The sequence below is a fragment of the Lissotriton vulgaris genome, chromosome 6, assembly GCF_964263255.1.
Source record: "Lissotriton vulgaris chromosome 6, aLisVul1.2, whole genome shotgun sequence".
Lineage (NCBI taxonomy): Eukaryota > Metazoa > Chordata > Amphibia > Caudata > Salamandridae > Lissotriton > Lissotriton vulgaris.
In genome coordinates this window covers 697,467,329-697,494,660 of record NC_141694.1, presented here as the reverse complement: position 1 = coordinate 697,494,660, position 27,332 = coordinate 697,467,329, and the positions used below count along the sequence as shown (strand labels likewise).

At 47.3% G+C, this 27,332-nt stretch overlaps 1 protein-coding gene across 4 annotated transcripts in view; it reads left to right on the top strand.

The window, feature by feature from the left end:
- The first annotated feature begins 1,047 nt into the window (after positions 1-1,047).
- The window catches only part of CEP57L1 (centrosomal protein 57 like 1), a 139,877-nt gene continuing 113,592 nt past the window's right edge, over positions 1,048-27,332 (top strand). For 2 of the 4 annotated variants that reach the window (XM_086926674.1, XM_086926676.1), the window contains exon 1: positions 1,109-1,252. The gene's annotated coding sequence lies outside the window, so the exon portion shown is untranslated. Of the gene's footprint in view, positions 1,253-27,332 lie in introns of all 4 variants that reach the window. The other 2 variants (XM_086926677.1, XM_086926675.1) reach the window with 2 other exon arrangements.

The following is a 27,332-nucleotide window of genomic DNA, read 5'->3' as shown; positions in this document are numbered from 1 at the left end:
GTTACCCAAGTCTTTCTGGGTATTGTAGTTTTACATGGCTGCTGGGCATTTCTAAATAAAGAAATGAGACTAGCATAATCGGAGCCTCCTGTCCTGCAATAGAATTCTAAGACGGATGAGGTCCAGCGTCCTTACCTTCTTTCAGTGAATAAAGAGGATGATGTTCCTTGATTGGACTATTAGTGGCCATTGTTACTCCTCGTGTTCATGGGAGTTGTAGTTTTGTGATGTGTTATTTACTTTATCTTTGAATGTGCTGTTAATAAAGAATGAAGAACGGAATGCATCCTTTCCACCTCTGCTTCCTTAATAGAATTGAAACTTTCCTTCTTGCTAACTAGGAAATGTTTAATTCGCTAATAGTTTTAGAACCTTTTTTTTTCTTTTTGTTAAAACAAGTCCATCTCTTCCGGGTCGACTCACCCGCATTTGTAGGGTTACCCAAATTATTTCTATATATATGATCACCCTTTTAAGTATCCCGTCACATCCTCCCTCGAGAGCCCACAAGTTGACATGTATGCTATCGCTCAACGTTAAACGGGGCGACTCTCGCGAGCGTATTATGCATGCCTGCAACGTTTGCAATGCTGGTTGGTAATCAAGTATTTCCGGTAAATTGAATGACTCTTTCACTTGAACTGTCGTCGAGATGGTCGTGACAGCGGCCATTTCATCGTCACATGCCAAATCATGCCACACGATAGCTATTCTAAGAACGAAAACTGTTTTTTTAACTACTTCTCAAACCCTAAACTTTTATTGATAGAAAACATTCCTAAAATACATTCAATGTTCTGTAATTTATGTATTTAAAATAGGCACCTTGTAGGTCCTAATTGATAACGATAAGGGATGTTGTATTGTCATAATCTCCGGATTTACATATATGTGCATCTTTCCAAGATGGCCGCTCCATTAACGTAGGTGGCTCGCCTTAGCGCCTGTGTTACTGCTCTTCCTAAACTTAATGTATTCTCATTATTCTAACTGGGAGGGCGCTGTTCAATTTTTTTTAACAGGTTCATTCCTTGTTACCGCCTGGGCGACAGCACCCCCTGCCGGCCAATCTGACGGCTACCAAGCCCGAGCTCGGCCGGCAGGGGGAGCCAGAAGACAGAGTGAGGCTGAGCTCAAGCTGCTGCAAAGGCGGGAGGGTGGGCGGCAGATTTAAAGGTACTCTTAAGCGCAAGCGTAGGCTGGCAGAGAGCACAGGAACAACCTAAGTCCCAGCTGCAACAGAGACTGTAGGGTAAGAACACAATGCTTCCTGTTCACCTGCAGGTTATAAACGACGCTCGTATTTCTCCGTCGCCCTGCCCCGGCGTAACCTGCGTTTGTACAGTCTCCTCTTTGTTTTAACCTTCCAAACACCTGTGTGTCTCTTTCGCCCCAGAGCCTCATCACTGCATCATGGTTAGTATGCATCAGTGTCTGTATCTATCTATCTTTCTTTACCCCCCACCCGCCTCCCTGGTGCACCCCTGCCCTCAACTGCCTCTAATCCCCCGCACCGTCTCCCTGTTTCTCGTTTTCGCCCTAATCTACTACGTCCCCTTGTTTCCATGTCCACAGTGAATGTCTCTGCCCTATGCCCCCCCCCCCCACCCCTCCGCGCTGTCTTTGGGTCTCAGCTCATCAACGACCTTCATCTAATCTCCCCTCTTCCTTTAACTGAATCTGACGTTCTTTCACCTGCCTCCCCTGCGAATACTCTACCACTTTTTGACTGTTCATTCCCTTTTTTTGTTTTTTGTTTTTTGTTTCTCTCTCTCATTGCCATAAAGGTAGAAGTCGAGAGCTGGTTATAATGCGTTCCGATAAAACTCAGATGTATCTTGCGTTTTCTGGTAGACCTATAGTCCCAAGCCTTCAACTCCGTTCAAATCCTTAGACACGGATAACTGTTAATTTTCTTGCGTCACTAATCTGACATTACTCAGTAGAAGTTTACAGCAGGGCATTTGTAGACATGAATAAGTAACTTGAAGGTGACTCTTCTCGACGGGGAGCCAATGGAGCTTTCCTAGGTGTTTGCTGATGTGCCCATGTCGAGGGATACTGAGGACCTGTCTGGCAGCGGTGTTATGAATCGTCTGCAGCTCGCAGAGTAGAGACTTGTTTATGCCGGCGCATAGGCCGTTTCCGTAGTCGAGCCTGCTGGTGATGAGTGCGTGTTTCACTGTCTTTCTGGACTCTAGGGGAATCCACTTGAAGGTCTTTCGGAGGAGACAGAGGGTTTTGAAGCAGCTGGAGGCGATGATGTTGACCTGACGTTTCATGGAGAGGGAGGAGTGGAGTATGATGCTGAGCTTTCTAGCATGGCCCATGGGGGTAGTGGGGTGGGCCACCAGGTGGTGTTCCATGCTGATGGGGTGGTTCCGAGGATGAGGACTTCGGTCTTCTCCGAGTTGAGCTTTAGGCAGCTGTTGCTCATCCAGGCTGCGATGTTCTGCATTCGTGCCTGGAAGTTGAGTCTGGTGTTGGCGGGGTCCTTGGTGAGGGAGAGGATGAGCTGGGTGTCGTCCGCGTAGGAAATAATGTTGAGGCCATGCTGACAGATGATGGCGGCGAGGGGGGCCATGTAGATGTTGAAGAGGGTTGGGCTGAGCGATGATCCTTGTGGGACTCCCCAGTTGATTTCCGTGGGTTTGGATAGGAATGGTGGCAGTATGATCCTTTGCCTTCTGATAGTGAGGAATGACCGGATCCAGTTGAGGGCGGCTTCTTGTATTCCGACGTTGTGTAGTCTGGCTGTGAGAGTGCGATGGGAAACAGTGTTGATTGCCGCTGATAGGTCAAGTAGAATCAGGGCTACGGTGTGGCCTTGGTCTTGGAGGGTGCGGATGTCGTCTGTGGCGGCCAGTAGGGAGGTATCGGTACTGCGGAATCCGGACTGGGGAGGGTCGAGAATGGCGCTGTCTTCGATGAACCTTGTTAATTCTGTGTTAACTGTCTTCTTCGCGACTTTCGCCACATAAGGGAGGAGCGAGATAGGCTGGTAGTTCTTTAGGTCTCTGGTCTGCTGAGGGCTTCTTGAGCAGGGGCCTGACTTCTGCACGTTTCCAGTCGTCGGGGTAGGTGCCGGTCACAAAGGTGGTGTTGATGGTGCGTTGTAGTTCGGGTGCGATGGTGGTGGTGGTTGCTTACACCTTGTGGTAAGTTACTCTTGCAAGTCCCTCAGTTTTGTGTACCCGAACTGGATGGTGTTCTTCCAGTATTGCGGACATTAAATTACAAAGCTGGGTAGCTTTTCAACTTCAGAAAACAACTCATCATTCACTGTTTCAGAAAAAGGTTTGAACCTATCTCTATTCCTAATAGCCTGCCTTATTTTTCTGTCTCCTGTGTTTGTTTATATTTTCCTATCCTTTTTTTCTATTACCCTGCTTGCCCTGGCACCGAGATGTCCCTGAGTGTATGCATCGCTTTAAAGATAGATAATTATAGTCCCCTATTTGGGGTTGGAAACAAATCACTTAACAGCACCCAAACCTCATTAAAATATTACATAGGTTGCTTCTCTACACTGTAGGCAACCCTTAGGTGAATGATATACCCAATCCTCCTCTTTACCTGTGACTTGTAAGATTTGGATGATTGCCAGTACACCCAAAGAACAGAAGTGAACTTTCTGATGATTAATGTAAACAAGGGGGCAACTGCAGGCGTAATTCGTCCTGTATTTTTCAAGCATTAGGTCTGTAGGTAATTTCTTGCAGATTCCATGTCTATTGCCGAAATTGAACTGACATGGGTAGCCTACTTTATAAAGCATGCAACTAAAAGTCCTCAGATTTCTTTGCATCTTATGGAACGTTTACCTCCGTATTTGGCTGAACTCTGGCAGAATATCTTTTACTGCAAAGCAGGCCTGTTTTGTAGATTTGGCAACCTCCACAGGGAGCCATTCGAGACTGGATCCATGTGATTACATTTGCAGGATCCTTAGATCAGATAATGCCTGGAGAGTATGTTGAGGGATTGACTTTTACTTTGGGAACGCTGGTCAATATGTCATTACCCTAGTGTTTCCAAGAGATGAGAAGACAGAATCGTCTCATTAACCCCTTCGATGCTCATGACGAGCTCAGCTCGTCATGCAGTACACTGCTCGTGTGCTCAGCTCGTCATGAACAATGGGAATAAATCAGAAGTAGCACAGAGGGGGAATTGCTGCAGCACTGATGGTGTTAAACAGAAGACTGAAAGATTCGTTACTGGTGGCACATTTTATAAAAATCCTTAAGGCCACTGGGGGTGAGGGGGAGGGGCGCGTAAGGCAGTCAAACTTCAGTTTATAATGGTATTGCAGCACCCATGATTTGGTGAGGAGGATTTTACCCAGATACTGTAATAGATGCATGTCCTTGTCAGAGAGATGGTAGAAGGTGCTCAGAGTTATCATTGACATTTCAAAAACCTTGTGCTAATGTTGAATGAAAATTATAGTGCCCCTCAGTTCAGTGAGAAACAAACGTTGGCATGAACCAGCCATTTCGGGTCCTGGTTTCGAGGTGATAGGAAGACCTATAGTGTGAAATATGCCATAATATTGAGGAGAATTGGCAGACCAGAGCCATCATCTTTCATGATGTGTATGTAGGTCATCGGGAATTTGCATTAGTGCACAGATTCCATAGTGCGCTTGGTCTAAAATCTGATTTAGAGTCTTTCACAGTGTGTCCCTGATACTCCCGATAGAACCTCCCTCTCATTGCTTCTTGAATATCCCCATGCCCCTACGGGATAACCCTTTCTCATATTTTTGTAGGTCCCAGCGTGATGTTCACAAACCCTTTCTCCAAAGCCCACTTCAAGACGTTTTCGGGCCACATCAGACACTTCACTTTTCTTTCTTTCCTGGATTTGAAACCCCAGTGAACAATTTAGGGCCTCACAAATGTCCACTGCCTCAGAGCTTACTTGTACTCCGCCCATTACGGAGAGCCTGGTTGGTCCCAAGTCTGCCAGCTTTCGTGCTAGGCTGGTGGTGGCATGCAACCTAAACCTGTGCACATAACTAAATGGGGGGGGGGGGGGCAGGGACTGCTTACTTAGAAACATGATCATGGCAGGCTGCCATGTAAGGAGAATTTACCATGAAACAGAAGAGCAGACCGAATAGTTTAATGGGCTGTGCCTACAGCACTCTTTCTGCAGAATTGTGCCCGTAAGCTGTCTGAGCGTGCTCCAAGGAACAACTTTCCCTGTCTGTATGTATAAGTTTTATTTCAACAGCTCCTGTCATAAAAGAGAATAAGCAGAGCAGACATATAATATGATATCGTAAAAAGCATGCCATAAAATACACACAAGTTTATCTTCATACAGAGACAGTGGCTTTATGGTGTTCAAGCAGTTGAGTGGTTATCAGACAACAATTCATCGTCCAGTATCCACATGAGACACTCACTGCCAGTGTTAGCATTTTTTTTTTTTTTTTTTTTTTTTTAAATATATTTTTATTGCAGAGTTATAAACAGCAGGAAAAAGTAATCAGCCAGTACATTTGTGGGCCCCTCCCACTAGTAACAGTTCACAATTGTACACAGCCATTCAGCCCGCATCCCGGAGGCCGGGCGGCATATCAGATCGCTCCGGAGGAGCACAACACAGTGTACGTCCCATTGGGACCCTGGCGAAAGGTCGTTTTAAGTATCTGCTTTTACCCCCCCACCCGCAACAACAGTCCCGTCAGCCAACTCCGAGGTATCAACGTAATCGCCCCCATCGGGGCCTGCTCTAGGCTATTCGGGCCTTCGTGCCAGGCCGTTCCAACCACTCAATCCGCCCGCCACTCAATACCCCCAGTCCCAGTAGATCCAGGCCTCCACCAGCAACCCTCCAACGGCTTCCGGCCCTCCCCAACCCCCCCTACAACTAACCCCCCCAACGCCCCCCCCCCCCTGGCAACTGCTAAGGTGCATGTTTCGCTCTACTGAACTGGATGGTTCCACTACAGTGCGTGATGTCATACTCCTGTGTTCGCCCCGCGGTGTCCAGCGGCTTAGTCCTCGCCGTCTTCATCCTCAACCAAAGCATCCCGCAGAGCCTGTACCACTAACTCCCACGCACGCGCTGCATCCAGAGCCTTCTCATTCCCCAGCTTCACTGCTTGCTTCATCCGGAGCACGCTCTCGCAGTCAGACCATCGCAGCAACTCATTCTTCCACCTACGCAGTGAGGGACCCCCCCTGGCCTTCCAGTGCCACGATATTTCCCTTTGAGCCAATATCAGACCCAGATCTATAAATTTACTGGTCACCTTGGTGTGCTTAGTATGTGGGAACCAGAGCAATAGACACGTCGCCATGTCGAAGTCTACCTCCCTGTCAGTCACTTCATTCAGGAGGTCCCCTACCTCCGCCCAATAAGTTCCCAGTTGCGGACACCCCCAAAACAAGTGGTCCATGTCCGCCCCTAGGGACGAGCACCGGGGGCAACAGGCATCCGGCACCCTAAAGTGCCGCTGTAGTTTTTCTGGAGTCAGGTAGGCCCTATGGAGCACATAAAAATGGACCTGCTGAAAGCGCGCATTCCTAGTGCCCTTCCACGTGCGTCGCAGGATATGGCCCCATGCCGTATCCGGTATGGGCCGGCCAACGCTCTCCTCCCACTTAGCCTTGAGCCCATGGAGTGGTTCTAGCCCATCGTTCAGCATCCTGTTATGGAGGCACGTCACAGCTTTGAATGTACCAGCCGCCATCACCACATATTGGCATGCCATAGTCGTCGCGGGTTCCAGGAGCCCCTCCTTCCAGTGCTTTTGCACGGCAGCCACTATAGCCGCGTGCAGTAGGAAGCCCCCTTCAGGCAGTCCGAACTGGTCCCGGAGCACGTCGAACGGTGCCAACGCCCCATCTATATACAAGTCACCCACCACCTGCAACCCCGCGTCCTCCCAATCCATCAGCGGGGACCAGTCCCCTCCGTGCAGCAAAGCTGTCAACATCCCGATCGGGATCTCCGGGGCATAAGGCCGCGATGCTCTCGCTCTCCGAAGGCTCCTCTGCCAGCACAGCCGGAGCGTCCGCTCCTCCATGGTGAGGGCCCGTAATTCGAGCCGTTGCTGCATAATGATGTACGACAGCACGTGGCGCTGTATCCCCCGACCCCGGTCTTCCTCCGGCCCCCGGAACACCCTGGCTACATTCTGCGTTAGGACCTGCAACTGCGCCGCTAAATAATATAGCTCAAGATCGGGTACAGCCATGCCCCCCTCCAGCTTGGGGTGAAGGAGCGTGCTCAAGGCTACCCTGCGACGACCATGCCCCCACAGAAAGCCAATAATCATTGACCGCAGGTCCCTAAACACCCCCTGGGGAATCCAAACCGGTAGCGTTCGGAAATAATAAAGGAAGCGCGGGAGCGCCACCATTTTCAATAATGCTATCCTGCCCAGGACTGTCAGCGGTAGGGTCGACCAGAAAGACAAGCTACCCCGCAGTGACCGGACACAACGGCCAATGTTGCCCTCCAGGAGGTCGGCGGCCGAGTGGTAGATGCGGACACCCAAGTAGACGATGCAAGAGGGCTCCCACGTCACACCCAGGTCGCTGCTAGGGGCTGGCGATCCCGCTCTCAGCGGAAACACGCAGGTCTTTGCCCAATTGACCTTAAGGCCCGACAATCGGCCGAACTCGGACAGCAGAGCCATCGCTCCGACCAATGCCCCCGAGGTGTCTGCTAGGTACAGGAGCAGGTCATCCGCATAAAGCGATATATAATGCCATTGCCCATCCCCCACTACTCCCGCGTAACGGTCGCCGGACCTCGCATGGACCGCCAAGGGTTCCATCGCCAGGGCAAACAATAGAGGGGAGAGAGAGCATCCCTGTCGTGTTCCCCTGCCCACCGGATACGCGGCGGATACCAGGCCGCCCAATCGTACCCTCGCCGTCGCCGAGTTATACAAGACCCTCGTCCACCTCCTAAACCCATCGCCCATGCCAAACCGCTCCAGCACTCCATCCAGGAAAGGCCATTCCAAACTATCGAAGGCCTTCTCAATATCCACGGACAGTACCGCTGGCGACCCCTCCCCTTCCAAGATGGCGTCCATTATTCCCACTAGGCGGCGGATATTCATCGCCGTGCTCCTCGTGGGTATAAACCCGGCCTGGTCCCTGTGCACCAGGCCCGTCATGTGCGGGGCCAGTCTAGTGGCTAGGACGCGACTCAGGATCTTGTAATCCACCGTCAGCATGGACAGTGGGCGATAAGACCTCACGTCCGCGGCATCCCGGCCAGGCTTGAGGAGTGGTACTATCAAGGCCTCCCGCATGGAGGCAGGCAACACCCCCTTCTCGAAGGCCTCCGTATATACCACCAGCAGCCTGGGCGCCAGAGCGTCTACATAGTGCTGATAGAACTCGATTGGGAGTCCGTCCACCCCTGGTGTCTTGTTACGGGCCATATGTTTGATAGCCACTCGAATTTCCGTTAGCGTGATCGGGCTACCCAGGTCCTTCGCGTCGCCCTCGTCCAAGACCGAAAGCGGCCTCTCCCCCAGGTACTCCACGATGTCCTGCACCCCCACTCCCAGCTGACTCCGGTACAATTCCTCATAGTAACCCCGAAAGCGGTCCACTACAGCTGCCTGAGAGTACACCATCTCTCCCCGTGCGTCAATAATGCTGAGGATCGGGCAACCCCTAAGTTCCGGGCTAGCTAATCTGGCCAAGAGGGTACCCACCTTGTCCCTTTCTGCGTGCGCCCTAATCATGTACTGCCTGTAATCATAGCATCTCAAGCGTTCCGTCTCCGCGGCTACCACTTCCTTCGCGTCCAGTAACTGGGCCTGTAAATCTGGCCTAGTTGGCCTGCGGCGTTCCAGGTCCCTCAAAGTCTCCTCCGCTTTCATTAGGTCATTCAGCACAGTCGTTCGAGCATTCGAGAACCTACCCAGGCACACCCCTCTCACCACCACTTTCATTGCATCCCATTCAACAGACCTGCTCGTCGCCGTTCCGTCGTTCACACCGAAATAACTATCAATGCCCTGCCGGACCGCATCGTCGAACACAGAATCCTCTAGCGTCTCCGGCCGAAGCCGCCATGTTGGAATTACTGAGCGCTCCCTCTGCCATTGAATATGCACCAACAGGGGGTTATGATCAGATATCGTCCTAGCAAGGTACTCAGCATGGGTGATCAATGGTGCTAGGGAGCCCCCACAAAGCACCGAATCAATCCTAACATGTAAATCATGTAAGGCAGAATAAAAGGAGTAATCCCTGGTTCCCCTGTGCCTCTCCCTCCAGACATCCAGCAACCCCCACCGTTCTTGCCAGTCCTTCCTGTGCGCGGCCAGCCTGCGCACAGGAGAGTCTACTAGGGGGGGATGGGACCTATCCAGAGCCACATCCGTAATTGAATTGAAGTCCCCCCCTAATACTATCGGACCCGCCAGGAAAGAGGCCAAGGACCCCGAGAGGCCATCAAAGTATCGGCCTTGGTCAGTGTTAGGTGCATAAACACAACATAAAACCACATCCCGTCCATACAGTCTCCCCTCCACCGCTACAAACCTGCCATCCGGATCTATTACCTGATTCAGGACCTGGAAGGGGATCCCCGCCCTCACCCAGATCAAGACCCCCCTGGCATACGCTGAATAAGTGGTGCCAAAAACCTGGCCCCGCCATCTTTTCTGCAAGGCAGCGCACTCTTTTTTAGTGAGGTGAGTCTCCTGGAGCATAGCTATCTGAACCCCCCTGCGTACCAGGTATGCATGCACTTTGTGACGTTTCACCATAGTCCGCAGCCCCCGGACATTCCACGTTAGGCATTTCAAATTAGGTAATGTCCCCATTCCAAGTCCGTACAGTCCAATTCACACTCCAACGGTCCATGACCCCCCCAATGCAGTTGCCCCCCCCCCCAACAACCCCAAAACTGAAACATTCCCCAACCCCCACTCCCCAGGACAGAGCATACGAACCCAATGGCCGCCCCCATCCAAACCTTGAACCAACTGCTCGCACACTTACCCTGTGGTCTCCACCACAGTCGGCCTTAAGGGCCTAGGGGGGGTGAGTCGCCGCCGACCCCAGCCAGCGGAGCCCGCGTCCGCCCTTCATCCCCTCAGATACACTCCGTACCCCCACCCGGCAACAGGATATCACCCTACCATGAAGTCCCGATCAAGACCAAAGTCCGTCTTAGCCGCAGATAATATTATCCGAAGTCTGTGGGGTCACTGTCGGCCCCTTCTGGCTCTCTGCCTCCGAAAGTTCCTCTCCTGTTCTGCTGCCCTCTCCTCCCGAGTCCGTTTCGGCTCGTTCACTATTCTGTTGCGACCCTGTAATGGCCGCCGTCGCCGCGAGTGCGTCCCTCTTCTCCGCCGCCATTTGGGCCTCCCGCTTCTCCCGCTGGCGCCTGTTGCGGGACCTGATACGTTGTGACTGCCGCACCCGGGGCTGCTTGGGCTGGTCTCGCCTACTTTGGTGTGTCCTGTCCGTCCCCGCTCTGTACAACTCAAGCCAGTGCCAAACTTCGTCCGGAGTTTGGAAAAAGTGTGTGGTGCCATCCAAGATAATCCGCAGCTTGGCCGGGTAGAGCAAGGAGTACTGAATGCCTTCCTCCCTGAGCTCCTTCTTCACAGCAAGGAACGATGCCCTGTCCTTCTGGACCGCCTGCGTGTAGTCCGGAAATATCGTCACCTTGCTGTTCTCCACCCCATAAGGGCCCGACATCCTGGCCCGCTGGATGAGAAGGTCTCGGTCTTTGTAATGGAGGAGCCGCACCACCATTGGACGGGGGGGGCGGCCAAGCCCCGGCGGGCGAGCGGGCACCCGGTGGGCTCGCTCCAGAGTGAAAAATGGAGTAAGCCCCTCCGGCGCCACCACAGTGCGGAACCAGTTCTCCATGTAGGCCACCGCATCCTCCCCCTCAATCCGTTCCGGCAGGCCTACGACCCGCACATTGTTCCGCCTATTGCGGCCTTCGGCATCCTCCGCCCTCCGTTCCAAGGTGTCCAGCCGGGCCAAAATGTCTGTAATCCTGTGCTCCGCGGTCACCACCGAGGGCTTCAGGTCCAGCAACAGTTGGTCATGATCCTTGACCCGATCCGCCAGCTTCGCGTGATCCGCACGTAGCAGCCCCAGGCCCGTGGCCACTTGGGCAATGTCGTTATGTAACGCCTCCTTGGTGGAGGTGATCGCCTCAAGGATGGCATCCAAGCGCCGGTTCAGCCGCTGTTCTTGGTCAAGCTCCGGGGAGGGACTCTCACTCAACCGGGTCGATATCGCCGAGTCCCCTTCGCGGCTCCCGGGTGTCGGCCCTCCGATCGCCGCCATGTCAGGGCGCTGCGTCACAAGTCCGGCCACCCTGTCTGTGGGGCGCTCTCCTGGGCCCGTGCCGAGCACCGGGCACCAGGCAGCACAATGTCACCGCCAATGGTCTCAGGAGCAATGACCAGGCGGATGAGCTCCGGTCCGTCTCCCCCACTAGTCCGGTGGGGGGAGGATGAGTCACGGGACGGCGGCCGACGAGGGCCCCGGGTCCCCTGGGTGAATCCGGCAGCGTCCCCCGGTCTCAAGGCTTCGCGCCGCCAATCCCAGTGCGTCGGGCAGTCGGGTGCAGGGTCCCTCTCTGCTTGGCGACAGCCGGTCTCAGGGCTGTAGTTCGGGACCATCCGATCTCCTCGCCGCCATTTTCTTCACACCCTGGTCTACACCTCGGCCGCCTCTTCCTCGATCTCCTCGGGGCCAGCAGTCCCCCAGCAATTAACCGATTATGTCCAGCTGTCCCCCTACACTTCAGAGGGCAGGAACGTCTTCTCCGGGTCGCCTGGGGTCCCGAAAAACAGGAGAATTAGCGGGAATCCGCGCGGAGCTACGAGCTCACGCCGCCATCCCGATCGGCGTCCAAGCCACGCCCTCCCTGCCAGTGTTAGCATCAACTAGAATTTAAGATTTAGCCCGGCATGCTCGCCTTAAACGTGTCTGCCTGTCATAATAGGAGTAATAACAGTTCATTTTCATTTAAAAAAATACATTATTACAGTACAAAGTTGAAAAAACATTTGCTTTGTGCAGTAAAGTGCTTGTGCAACAACACTGCTGGTGGGCAAATTTCCATATCCACCTGTCGGAGCCACTGGGAGAAATATGAAACTTAGAGTCCCAAGTCAATTTAGATGTTGCCTATATAATCTGCTCAATACCTTTAGTCAAGGAAATGACAGAGGGTTCAGAGAAGGGTTACTGATGAGTTTGTTTCCATCTGTCTCCAGTAATAACGAGATTCCACAGTTATCCAAATAAGAAACTCCTACAAAAAAATCCCACAGTTGGGAATAGAGAATATATGGCCCATATGACAATATGTTGTATAAATCATTTGACCACTTTATATATAAAAAGCACTTGGCATCATTGAAATGAGCAATAGTAATTTTTCTTGACTACAGAATAAGAACAACAGGATGGAGTTGTACACGATTGTTTCAAGATCACAAAATCATTTCCTGTGTCTTTTCCCTTTTGAGGGGGGAGGGGATGGTGAATAAGGCTGTTTTGGACTTGTGCTGGCTTCTTTTGTAGTGCTATCTTATGGTACTTTGGCTGAATGGTGTTCCGCAGTTTCACCGTTTCTGCTGCTGAGCCTGAAAAGGGGTTTTGTACCTATATTGACGTCTGAGTACTGCAGCACTTAATTTTGGGGATTTTCCCTTTAAAACCTAGAAGTGCCACCCCATGTTTGCCAGCTTGGTTTGGTGGTGAAAAAGCAGGGATGAATGTTCATTGTGTTGGTGTTGTCTTATGAGAGGTGATGAGTGTCCAGGTTCTGGCGGTCAATGATTTTCGTGACACACAACCACATTTCTTCTTAAGGTTGGCCTAGAGGGAGAGGTGTGTTGACGTTAAAGCTAATTTTTAACATGCTGGCTGCTAAGCCTTTCCCCCTAGAAGGGTAAGGCCTTTTTTGGCTATTTGGGGTAGTTCGCGCTTCAGCCTCCATAGCTTTTTTTCCACGTAAGGTATCCATGCTAAATTGCGAATTTTTTTCCAACATCCATGGGATTCCAAAGGTACCCAAGGTTTGTGGATTCCCCTGGAGGGGACTGAGAAAATAGGCAAAATATGGTAACATTTGGGGAGGAGATAGGGTAATAGGAATAAGTGCTCCACACAAAAGTGTCTTCCCACCCCCCCCTAAAAATGGCTTCAACAAAAGGTTTGCTGTGCTAAAGTCACCATCTTCCCGACTTGCGGGAACATGCAGAGCTGAATCAAAAAATCCTATTTTGTACCATAGTTTTGTCATTTTCCAGAGGTAGGTTATTGTGCTTTCGACCTATTTCCAGTTTATGTTGGAAATCGGGGTGAAACCAATAAATAATCACGGAAAGCTGAAGATTAATGAAAAGTAGACATAATTCAGAGTCCAGCAAGGGGTAATTTGTGTAACTCCCTTAAGGTTTTCACAAAGAATCTAACTGTTGAGATAAAAAGAAAATATTGAAAATGAGTAAGATAAAACATCAATTTGTGACAACTTTTTTATTTATAACTTCTTGTCATGATAGCCTATTTTCAAAAGCAATATTCCATTCTGTCTGCCTGACCCTTCTGGTTGCAGACTTATATAGATAGGGTTTGTAGGGTTTCCAAGAAACAGGTACCCAGAGCCAATAACCGAACTTCACTTTACAATGGGTTTTCATTGTTTACCAGGATCACAGCAATTTATACGGTAACATATGAAGACTGAAATAGGGGTATCAAGGAAACCTATGTATTTCTGAAATAGAAACCAGATACATAGTTTAGGAGCAGTGGTTATTTGTGCATCTCAGAATTTGTGTGTACCCATACTAGCATGTGATTCAGAGGGCATTTTTTCAAAATGTGTCCTTTTTCACACACTGGCTTACATTTGGAAGGCACAAATGCAGAGAAATACAATTGGAAATAGCAAATGTCCTAATATTCCGTATTCCAACATGTCTGCCCATTAAAAAAAAAAAGGTACCTCACTTGTGCGGGTAGGCCTACTGCTCTTGAGAGGGAAAGATCTAAATAACATCGTGGACACAACTCTGTTTTTAAATGAAAACCGCCCCTTTTTTTTGCAATGTGGCTAGCTGTGGATTTTGGTCCCTAGCAGAGCCAGCGCTTAGGGAAACCGATCAAACCTGTACATTTTTTTAAACTAAACATCTAGGGGATTCCAGGGTGGGTTGATTTGTGACTCCTACCAGGGTTGCCCACCCAGACGCCTCTGCAAATCTCTACGTCCGACAAAAAACACACATTTTCCTCACATTTCCCAGCATTTCCCCCAAGTCTGCCAATCAAAATGGTACCTCACTTGTGTGCTTAGGGCTTGGACCCGCAACAGGAAAAGCCCCAAAACACAAACCAAGACACATCCCATTTTTCCACTGAAAAAAGATCCTTCTTTTTGCAATGTGGCTAGCTGTGGATTTTTGTCCGTCATTCATCCGGCACCTAGGCAAACCTGCACATTTTTTAGAAGACACCCGGGGGTATCCAGAGTGTGCTGACATGCGTGGCTCTCACCAGGTTTTCTTCCTCAGAAGCCCTTTGACTAAAAAAATAGCTTTTCCTCACATTTCTTTGATGGAAAGTTCTGGAATCTGCAAGGAGCAACACATTTCCTACCACTTACCATTCCTCCAAATCTCCCGATAAATATGGTACATTACTTGTGTGGGCAGGGCTATTGGCTGTGACGGGAAAGGTGCCAAAAGACAGGATGACTCATCACATTTTTCCACTGAAAACAGACCCTTTTTGCAATCTGACTAGCTGTGGGTTTTGCCCTCTAGCTCAGCTGGCTCCTAGGGAAATCTAGAAAACCTGTACATTTTTTAAAACTAGATACCCAGGGGAATCCAGGGTGGGGGTGACATTTGTGGCTCCCACAAGGGTTTTCTACACAGAATCCCTTGCAAACCTCAAAGTTTGGCTAAAAACACACATTTTGTTCACTTTGGTGTGATGGAAAGTTCTGGAATCTGCAGGAAGCAACACTTTTTCTACCACCTACATTCCCCCAAGTCTTCTGATTTTAATAATGGCATCTCACTTGTCTGTCTGGTCTGAGTGTCCGTGACAGGAAGAGATCAAACCAAGGTCAATGAGCCTCTCTTTGCAAGGGGGGTCGTGTGGCGCGGTGCTCAGGACGGCTCCCGGCCGTTGTGAGTCACAGTAGACTTGTGCTCATGACAGCTGGGAGTAGTCTGAACTCCGCCCACTGATTTCTTCGCCCGCACAGGCGGGGAAGAAATCACGCGTGGGTGGAGCGGCAACGTTCGAACGGCTCCCAGCCGTCATGAGCACATGACTACCGTGACTCATGACGGCCGGGAGCCATCCTGAGCATGGAACTAGTTAAAGTAGAAAAAGCAGCATGTACAAAGTTGGAACTTAAATTGAGAACCACTAAAACTCCTTGCTGACAAACTTGCTTACAAAGAGGCTTTAGGCACCTACCATAAAAACACTAAGGAAGCAAGAAAGACCCACATTGTGGGCAGAATCAACAACACTGGAAGGCAACAAAAGAATTATAGAAGATTCAGAGGGAATTTACTAACCCCTCGGCTTGTGCTGCTCACATTCAACCGTTTTGAAGAAAAAATCTTTAAAATTGACCACTCGCAGTCAAATGGTCCTATACCGGAAGGTCTGACCTCACTTGCCCACTCAGCTACTAATCACCTCACTCTTTTGGAAACTTTTGATCCAATCATTCCGAGCAAGTCTGGGTCTTGATAAATAAGATCAATTCTGGCTCACCAGAGGGTCCTTCTCCTCCCTATATCAAGGCCATCCTGGCCCCAGCACTTCTCTCCACGAACACAGGCCTGTACAACCTGTCTCTGAGCACAGAAATCCTTCCTTTAAAATAGTAGCTTAAATTAAATCCATTCTAAAGAAACCCGTGTCAGAGCCTCTAGAACTTGCAAACTATGGACCAATATCGTTGCTCCCTTTTCTTGGGAAAATAATGGAGACTTTATTTAGCAAACCACTCGTCTTTCCTGGAAAGCCACTCTCTACTAGACCCAATATAGTAAGTAATTTTATTGTTTAGTTAATTAAAACCATAACAATTTTCCCTCGAATCTCGGATACAAATATAAAAATAACAGGAATAAATTACAATATCAAATTCCATATTATAATACATAATTCAGGCAATGCATATTTGACTGTGTAGTACAAAATGGACCCTATGTTTTTCCAGCTTGGATAGTTTGCTAATGAGGGAAGCTCTCCGAAACAAAGTGAAATCAAATGTTTTTTAGGTAGACCGAAAATGTATGATCTAGATAGGCTGCTGGCTTAAGGACTTTACAATTAAATTGTTGATCACCATCCAGGCGAGGGATCTAAGGCTAAAGGTGCTTTTGTCAAGTATCAAAGAATGACATTTGGCAGATTTTTATTCCATAAGTCGATGGTGCAAGTTGTTCTAAGCGCGCTATAAATAAATTGATTATACACTGAATTTCTTTTTGTCTTGTCATTCTCAAGTTCTAACCATAATGCTTGTGTGGAACTCTGTGTTTTGTTTTATTCAATACCACACCTTTATAGATGTGTACATTCTACCTATTGTTTCATTCACAAGCCCGAATTCAAGACACACTTGCACAGCCAATGCTGCCTGGGGAAGTTGAAAAACCTTTTCATAAGTGCTCATTATCAATTTATTAGGAAAGGGCCCAATCTTTGCCGTATAAGGCGGTACTAGTGTAAGTTATAGTTGGAAGTGTTTTTGCTGCTATTACAGAGAGTAATGGTCTGAATAATGGACCCTCCAGTTTTTCTTGCCAGTGACCTATTTGCAAAGGTTAGTGCGCTCGCTCGCCTGGCCATATAGTTTGTCTGCTCTTGATGGCTTAGTTTGTTGTCAATATAAAATCCCAGGTATTTGTAACAGGTTACTTCCTCCAAGGGTTTACCATCTATCCAGATGTTCTGATGGATTGTTTGCTAGAACTTGCTCGAATTAAGATGCTGCACGATGTATAATAAGTTGGACCAAAATCTCTCTTTATTCATTCTTTTGTTTCTTTTTGTATAATTTCCTCTGTTGTCAAAATGCTTCCCATGCGGTTTCATCGTGATCCATTGATTGACGTTTCCTAATTGATGTTTGTCTTTTTTTTTTTTTTTTCTTTTTAGGTTGCGGTTCAATTTTTACACTTTGCTTGTTATTGCTTTGCGAGTTTTGTTTCTTGGAACCTACTTTCCCAGTGTTGTCAATTTGAACAGAAAGTTAGTCTAAGCTTGTATTGTGCTGGCGCTAACTTTGACCGATGCCATCAGTAATTCTTTAGTTGTTATATGCAGCTCCGGATTGGTTTCATTTGACCACTTGAGACGTTTGAAATATCTAGTTAATATTTCCTTCTGTTAATGTAGTGGATTGAAATTTTGTTAAATTGAGATAAAAGAAAATATTTTGGTATGAATGATCGCTGAAAGTAGTATATTCTATATAGAATTGTAGAAGAGACGCCATTAGGGGCAGGTAGACAACCGTGAAATCAAGTTCTGATCTCACCCTTGATCCATGATGGGTGCTTTTTGGCGGTTTACGCTCTGCTGATCTGACGTTTATCATGCGCATACTCTGATATTCCAGTGCCTTTACTAGCTGTTGGCCTATGCAGTCTGGACGATTCCTCCTAGTTTGATGTTGGGGCTAAACATTCCAGAAAATGTTGTCTGCTGCTAATATTTCGTCTTCATCTGGAGTGTAGATTAAATTGGAGTTAAAATCCCCCATCAACACTATGTACCAGGAAGGTTGGGCAAATCATATTTCATAAATGGTTTTCATTAAAAGTGCATTGTTAGCTTTTTGTTTTTTACATGCTGTTGGTTGAGTGTAGTAATTGATCAGTAGCACTGTCCTCAATTTATCTGAGTGCTGGTCAGTGAGTTTGATTTAATAGGATACTGGGATCCAGAGAGACTAACTGGTCTGGTGTAGTGTTTAGTGCTATGGACACACAGACTACCAGACGTCCTTTGGCGCGACAGTAGTGCTTAGATTTTTCTGCTGCTACTGTGTAATTGATAAAGCCAGCTAGGGGAAGATCTTCTAATCCCCAAGTCTCTTGAAGGACTATTATGTCACATATGACCCAGTCATTAAGAGGTGTGCCTTCTTCAAGCAGTTTTTTGCTCCGGCTATGTTCCATGATAGCACATGGATAACGCCATTCTGGAAATTACCTGCTTTGCTTTCTGTGGGTCAGTCGCCTTTCTTAATGTTAAGAATACCTGGGAGCCAGCTCCATTGATTTTGGCCTGCTCCTCAGTTTACCTTCTGGCCTTTGATACACCTTATTGATACTATACAGCTTCTTCCTTTAGCATTCTGCAGAACTGAATAGACCTGTGTTGACTCTATTGTTTGTTTTGTCTCTTGATTTGGTTTTATTCAGTCAATTTTCAGTAAGAGGACAAGGATAGCGTGAAGCGGCCGGTATAGATAATTTTATGCCCCAGGCTTCAAATTGTTCTGAGCAATTTAAGATTAACTGTACTAATTCTTCTGACTGACACATAGTTAATGTTTGTTCGTTTTTTGGTTGTTTTCCAACTGGGAGAAATTGCACAGCCAAGAGGTTAACAGATTGTATGTGTTTTTAATACTTGAATTTCACCCAATAGTCTTAGTATATTTCCTCTGTTCAAGGTATCTTGCCACCCTTGGGATTCGTATTCTGGGGTTAATCAAATTAGTTGTGTGAGTCGTTTTTCCCTTTTTTTCCCTAGTGTATCAGGATGCTTGTCTTCCTCTGATGTAAACTTGTTCTGGTTTTGTATGTAAAATCTGATATTTCCTTGTGGGGACAGGCTACCATCTCTTACATTTTATGGCAAGGTATATTTGGTGGATGACTCTGACTGTTATGGACCGCTACCAGTGTCGGTTTTATGCGGGTTCATGCACAGTGTGTCAATCTTATTACTCGTATAACTTTTATTTTTTTATGCTGTACCTGCTGGATAGTATTCCCCAATTGAGCTACTTGGAGTTCAGCCTGTTATAGAATTTGCAGCGTTGAGTCAGCTCTTTCCAAATGGTATTTTAACTTTCATTTTCGAGTCACAGAGAGTGATAGCTTTAGGAGTTTGTCAGTAAAGATTCCTTCCTTCCAAAGCTTGCCTGAATTTGTTGGTTTGATGTTATTGAACTCTTCTCTTTGTTGTTTTCTGCCCCCAATGTTCTTGTCCTTGCTTCCTTTTCTGTTAGTCTCACTGGGCTGTATATCTTCAGTATTTCAGTTTTCGCCTGAGGGACCGTGTTGTCAGTAATTGTGGGATTGGTGTTTAACTTGCTTGGAATTGACTTGCCTAGGTTGTCACTTGCTGGAGCCCTTTTAGACTGGTATTCTGGAGGAAGTCTGCTGTTGTAGATGGTTTGGTTAGGCTGCCCTTGGCTTTACGGTCACAAATTGAAGTGAAAATAGGTACACTTTTAGTGCCTGGTGTTTTGCCAGTTGCAAAGTTTTGTGCTAGCTTTCCTTTCACGCTTTTTTGTCTTCTAGATTGGTTCGATGTCTTAAGATTTCCTCTATTGACCTTCAGTGTTTCCGCCTATAGAGCTTCATCCTTTTTAGGTCACGTCTAGCGACTCAGCGCCATGCGCCGCACACCTAGGCGAGATCTACTGTTACCGACTTAGGCTCGGAAGGGGGACAGGAGATGTGCACTTTTCCCGCCGGACAGCCCTCGTGCATGCTCATGCCGTCTGTTTTCTGCCGATGAGCGCTCTCACCGCGCTCGCCTGTGCACCAGACAGGAGATGTTCACTTTCCCACGGACAGTCCATGTGCACGCTCACGCCGTCTGTTCTCTGCCAATGCAAGCTCCCACCGCGCTCACCTACACAGCCCGACACCTCACGGACACGCTCGCACCACTCGCGGGATGCTGCATTTGGTTTGCTTTAACATGATCACGCCATTGTAGCGGTCCAGACACTACCGCTCAACAACCATTCAAATGGCCTCAAATCACAGTCTCAACCACGTCACCAATCTTAATGCACCCCATCTAATGGGCTCAAATGCCAAATCCTTCCTTCGCCGTCTTCACTACCACATTGACCCCTGGCCCTTTATCACCGTCCAGCTTCCCCAGAGTGTGTTTTGTTCATTAGAACAGGACCCCCACCCCCATACTAACCAGCCAACCACCATTACCATGCTCGGCCGATCTTTACATCTGCCCGGCACGGGTACACAGAATCACTCACCTGCCGGTCTCACCCAACTGCTCCAGCTGGTCACTGGCTGGATAAAAGCATGTAACTTTCAGTTATCACGCGTGCGCAGTGGTAGAAGTCTCGTACGTATGTAAATTCTACAGAAAACTGTGTGGGCACATTGAGAAATTGAAACTGCATGAGGCTTAAAACGTCTGATGCGCGTGTGCAGTGCTGGGATCAAAGTCTTAAGCACAGCCACCCTACTTTGCCTTGGGGCAAAAAGTTAGCGGACATACTAGGCCATTTTAAAAAAATGCAGTGTTATATAGCGCGAACGCGACCCGAAGGTACTGGAGAGCTTTACATGATGTGCACCAGGTACATCACATGTGGACGCGTTGATTGTTTGAAGGCACAGGGAGAATAAGTGATCTTCTAAAAATCGCAGGATGAGCCGACGCCAAGATTTGGAGCTGCTCAACATCTTGTCAGCTCTGACTTCTTCAGCAAATATCGGATTCCCAGTCAACTGCTCATTCGTTGCATGCGGGGACTTACAGACGCATACATAACACGGAGATGCTAAAATAAAAAATAATCACCATCTAAGGCCCAGATCTGGGCTGACGGAAGGCGGGGTGTCTCCTGGCAGCACTTTTCCAATCTCTAGACTGTTCTTCCCACCCGCAGGTACCCAGCTTAGAGTGCCGATGTCCTGCCCTCAGCAGGGGGACCTCTGTTTACACTGAACTGCTGCCCCGTACAGGTCTCCTCGCAGTCTCTCCCTACTCCTTCAGTCTGTTTTATGAACTCCCTGAAACCGGGACTGTTCCCTCTCTCAGGCCAGGTGTCTTCGGACCTCCACCACAGGGATAGCTGTCCTCCGCTTTTGGTCCTCTTCCATCAGATGCCACTCCGGATTTACCACATCCCCCACCCCCAACCCAGTTCAAATTGGTGTATTCTGTCGTGGCACGAGGTAACCTCACTATCTCCCTAAATCTCACCCTCTTATTCCAGGTATGCCCCCTCCACCAAGACTTTTTTCTTTCTGTTTGTTTTCTATCAACACTCTTCTCTTCATACTTTTTTTTCTTCTACATTCTTCCCCTTCTTTCCCCCACTCATTTTTCGCCCCACTCACCTACTACAACCTGTCTTCTACTCCCGTAGCTACTGAAAGTTGTTCCTGGTTTCCTCTTTTCCTCCGTCCTGAAAGCTTTATGCCCGCCTCGCATGTACAGCCAAGCCCGCTAGACACCCTGGACCCCCCTGCTGCACACGTCAGGTGTGAATGCCTCACCAGCAGAGCGATCTCCTGTCCGTGCAGGTCAGGGTAACTCTCAGCCACCCTTGGGGGCAGGAAATAGCCCCCTGCACCAAAATAAAAGCGGGCCCCATCAGTTAATCAAATAGTAAGAAAAGTGGCCCATATTTGCAAATAGATTCAAACAAGCATTTGCATTGCAATAGGTCTCGTAGTTGAGTTTGAGGTATTTGGCAATGCCTTTTATTTATACATGTTGGTTTTTAAAACCTAAATAAGAGGCATTGTCATTTACAATGCCAATAGCTTAAACTCTCGCAAATGCGAGACCTATTGCATTGCAAATGCTTGTTTATAAGCTGTATATGTGTGTCATTGTTGATTCCAGTGAAGTATTTATTGATACTAAAAATGTATTCCAATAGTGTGGACAAGACACTCAGTTTGTCAATAATAGGGCCACAAGTGCAGGGACTTTTCCGCGGAGAGTATATGGATTGAACTCCCTACTAGACCTCTCCCAGTTAGGTTATTGGGCGTTCTACAGCAGAGAAACCACACTGGTGGATGTTCTGGACACTATTAGAGTCTATGGACAAAGGACACCCAGCTATGTTGATACTACTAGATCTATCTGCAGCATTCAACACCATCTCACACTCAAATCTTTGTTTTGGCTACTGATGAAAAGGCTTTCCGCTTCACTCATCTGCCTAGTACACAAGTCCCTTTGTGGAAACTTCCCCTTCTATTTGAGGAACAAGTGACAGAATTATGTGCCAATACACAACCTTACGTTTAGTGGGTAATCTTTACTGTGCACTCGCCGCATGTGTACGGTGAAATATGGGGGTAGATGATTTCCATATCTGGTCCTCCCTTCATTGGAACAGGCTACCCCATGATATACAATCCTGTCGTGACAAAGCCCTATTCAAAAGAAATTCTCAAAACCTGGCTCTTCTAACACCTGTTTTTTTTTTTTTTTTTTCTACCTGTTTTAGCGTGCAATAGCGTCGCGAGACCCTCTCTGGGGTGGTTTCTTTTGCGCTTTATACATGTAAATAACAGAATGAAGTGCCACAATCAATTCAGAAAGAGCGATTAGTGTTACAACTTGTTTGGGCTGCCTTGTTTTCATTCATTTTTTTTTGTACATTTCAATGGTGTTTTCTCACTGTTTTTCAAACCTTTTCAAACCAGTGTTTCGACAGCTGTATAGCCCCAACAAAAAAATCGATTTTCTGAGTATTTACATAACCTGTTGCTTTTTGCATTCACTGTTATAAAGCACTTATTGAATTTAAAGAAGTAATGCAAGGTATGTAGTGACTTCCCATTGTTGGTGTGTCCAATGAACTTAAATTGGACTGTTTTAAGAATATGAAGTCTTTGTAGTGCTTGGCCACTCACATCTCATTACCTCTCACACTCACTCTGTCAGGATTGTCTTGTTTACAGGACTATTAATGAATTAAAATGCAAGAGTGCTATATTCCAATGTTTTAATAAACCAATTCCTGAGCAGAGTTTGGGGTCCCTCACCTACTCATTAAGAATATTATGACATTGAGTGGCCAACCTACCAACAGCTTAGTACCTTGTGAAACCTTTTAAAATTTTGATTTACACCAGAGTAATTTATAACCCTGAATTCTAAGGCACCTGAAACGGGATACTTTAAGCATGCTTGCTCCTGCTTTTCTGCTCCTCTCTGGCAGACGAAATTAAGGTGGTGCTGCTTTTGTTTTGACATTTCTAGTTGCCAAACATCTCCAGTGCAAATGTCTCATTTTCAGTCAGCCTAGATCTTTTAATAGCAAAAAACACAGTTGATGGACAGAATGTAGAACAATGTCTTACATTCACCCCAGTACAAAGATCTGGGCCTAAATCCATCGTTTTTTTGCACTCCACACCACCCTAGGTCAGACAATGGCTATATGCATATCAGCCTTGACCCTGTGCCTCATGGGAACAGTCCAGCCCGAACTACCAAGCCATGTCTTTCCTAGACCGGAATCAAGCATCCAAGGACCGGTTTCTGGCTATCAGCCTTCTTCAGCCTGGATAGCTTGACTCCAGTGATGTGGAGAGCCTGGGACTCACGTCTGAGCATACCCAGCCCACTCGGGGTGAAAATTGCAAAAAACGCAGTTGATGGACAGAATGTAGAACATTGTCTTACATTCACCCCAGTACAAAGATCTGGGCCTAAATCCATCGTTTTTTTGCACTCCACACCACCCTAGGTCAGACAGGGCTGGACTGTTCCCAAGAGGCACAGGGTCAGACTGATTTGCATATAGCCATGTCTGAACTGGGGTGGCAGAGTGGGCTAAAGAACGGTGATGGATTAAACCCAGATCTTTTGACTGGGTGTGAGTGTTTGATTGGTTCAGATGCTCTGTCCATCACCCCCTTTTGTACCGCTTTTGGCCGCCATAAGTGTGGCAGGGTATGCTCAGACGTGAGTCCCTTGCTCACTTTGCCACTGGATTCAAGCAAGCTGGGCTGAAGACGGCTGGAATGCCAGAAACCGGTCCTCGGAAGCTTGTTTCCGGTCCAGGGAAGGCATGGCTTGGCAGTTCGGGCTGGACTGTTCCCATGAGGCACAGGGTCAGACTGATTTGCATATAGCCATGTCTGAACTGGGGTGGCAGAGTGGGCTAAAGAACGGTGATGGATTAAATCCAGATCTTTTGACTGGGTGTGAGTGTTTGATTGGTTCAGATGCTCCGTCCATTACCACCCCCTTTTGTACCACGTAGATCTTTTAATAGGCATCACATCGTATTCTGGGACTTAACAGTTTGCTGTTAACATTGTAACCACAGACTTAAAAATCTCAGCAGTTAAATTGCAGTTGGGTAAAAGGTGTGGGTTAGCTGATGGTATAATATATGACAATGGGTCAGCTTGCAGCTATGGATTGTATTGGTATATTGAAAGTCTTGTGCATTGTTTCCTCCATTATCCCATGTGCATGGTGACAGCACTCTTTTCATTGGTACCTTTCACTACACCTTTAAATAAAATTTTAAAGTTTGGGTTTTTGGCGTGTGACCTGCTATCAATGCTAACTTGTTAGAAAATGGGGATGAAATAGCAAAGCGTTAGACCATTCTACGTGAGTAAATGTTATAGTACATATTGGCCAAGATTCTTATGAGCCAGTGATTTCACCAATTAGTGACAGAATTATGCACTGCCAAAAGAACACATGTGATTTTAATACCAAGCCAAGTACTAGCCCCCTGTCAGGCCGGATTTCGCCCCGCTCGCTCCACCGAGTCGGTGGCGTTATCCGTCCTTGACAACCTTAGAAAAGGTATGGACACTAACCTTCCTCAGGCCCTGGTCCTCCTCGACCTCTCCACCGCCTTCGACACGGTGGACCACTCCATCTTACTTTCCTGTGTCGGGGCGGCCGGGGTCTGTGGTGCGGCCCTGGTCTGGCTGTCCTCCTTCCTAAGGGACCGCACCCAAGCGGTGCGACTGGGCGACTTTTCGGCTGAACCCTGTAAGGCAGAGGTCTTCAAACTTTTTGATGCCGAGACCCCCTGTCAAAAAATGTTAGGCGGGAGGACCCCCTCCGACAAAAATGTGTAGAACTTGGTACTCATCATCATAGACAACCAAAAGCGCCCCCAATTATTACTGCCCTTATGTGTTTATGTGCAGAGAAGGATGCTTCAGATTTATTTAGCTGGGGGCACAGGGTCCTGCTAATTCACCTGATATTTTTTGGGGGTTTGTTATTTGTTTCAGTTTTTGGAATCATTTTGACCAAGTGAACTGTAACTTCTGAAGGCCACGAGAAAATGCTAAAAGGCTGGCTGCCCTGGTGTCCAGTAAACTGGGCTATAATTATGTTCATGAGGTGAAAGAACAATCATGGGGTATGCCCTTGTGATGTGTGTGCTTGGGCTGTACACAAAGGTCATCTTTAAGTAGACTATCTATGCTCACGGTGTATCTCCTGTCCCTAGCAGGTGACCTATGACCTTGTTCATGTGAGTTCCCCCCCAGAAGTGCCTTGCTATGCAGGCCAGATATTCAGTACAGTGGGAGGCTTAGTGTCTGGAAGGAGAATGGCACCCATTGTAAACACGTGTTCCCATGCATTTGGTGCAGGTGGAGGACAACATGTTGCACTGTCAAAATGGCTCAACTGAGCCTTCGTCTTGGAAAGGCCTTTGCAGGGTGAGGGTCAGAAGAGAGGTTGTGAAAGGTAGCAAAACACACTCCTTCTAGAGATGGAAGCCAAAAGACACCAGCTGTTTCTTTTTTGTGGGTGAAGTTCATTGTACCCAGAGGCCGGTAATCTAACAGACAGGTAAACTAGATCATTCAAGATCACACAGGCAGTCTGTGAGGAGCGGAGTAGCCTCCAAATTAGCACACACAGCAATTCCATGAGAGCCTGTCCTTGACATGAGACAGACAGCTGTTTACCGCACACCCTTGTGGCCTCCTTCTCCCCTCCCCGGTATCTGGGTGATTTATGACAATTTATTGCTGACAAACTTATAGACCAGTCATGGAAAATGATGCCACGAGAGAACAGTTTTGGCACACATTGGTATTCAATAGCACAATGACAACACCATATATGCGGAGGCACCATTCAGCGTTGAGTCACATGTGCTTAGTTTAGGACACAAAATCTCATTGAAAACAAAATGGCGGGATGTGTTCTATATGAACTGAAGACCCACAGAGCATTCACTGCTGCAGTGTGTCAAAGATATTGTATTTTCTTGTAATTGCATTTATATAGCGCTTATTACCCCTGACTAAGTGTCAGAGGGCTTTTTCAGCAAGTAGCAGGCTTCTCCAGAACCCATAAAAGCATTAGTGGTAAATTAGTATAGTGAAAAAGGCAAGTAATTTGAGTGGTGATATGGTATTATGTTATTTGGATTGAGAAGGATAGTGGAGGGATGTTTTGGAGCTCACAGCAGTAGTAGGAGGCTTGGGATGAGTAAAAGGGAGACGGAGGGGGAAAAGTTTAGAAAGACTTGTTTTGGGGGGGGGATCAGAATAGTAAAAGAGGTATGAAAAAGTTAAGAACTAACTAAATGGACATTTCTAGAGTTAGTGCTTGGCCACGTTTGTTGACTAATGCTATGGTTTTACTCATGAGAAGATACTTATGCATTAAAACTGAAGTTGTATCTAAATGCCTGACTAAATGTTCTGGCATATTCTTATGTTTTGCTGTATTACCGCAAATAGTACTTCTATTGCTCGTCATTTATAGAAGCGGTCTTAATACATTTGAACTACACAATTTTAAATACTCTGTCTTGGAATCTTGTTTCTTTGCAAAACACACGAATACACATAATTTTGTAATTACAAATATCATAATTTTTCTAATGTGTATAGCACCAATATCTTTCTTTGCAGGACATAATTATCTGTTTCTAACCACAGCTGAAATTCAGAAGGCTATTTAGGTTTCTATGAGCTCATATTCATCAATCTATTTAGAACTTTTTGACAAAAAATGATGTCCTCAGATGAACTCTTCCCAGACCGGTGCTAAATGATTCCTCCACGTTGTAAAGTTTTTTGTACTACAGAAACCACCACATCAAGTAAGGTGCAATCGTGGATGCTTTACACATTAACAAATAACCATCATTTTTGTTTCGAGTGTGTCAACTGTAGTGGGACAAAGCCATCATATTAATCTCCTGTGTCAAAAATAAAAACTGAAAGAACATGGAAAATAAACATTTCAATGTCGCAAAACTGAATATGAAACTGCTGCAACAAAAACAGAATGTACACGGATGCAGGAAAACATGGCGGCCGGCTAACTAGCGGGTCGCGGATGTCA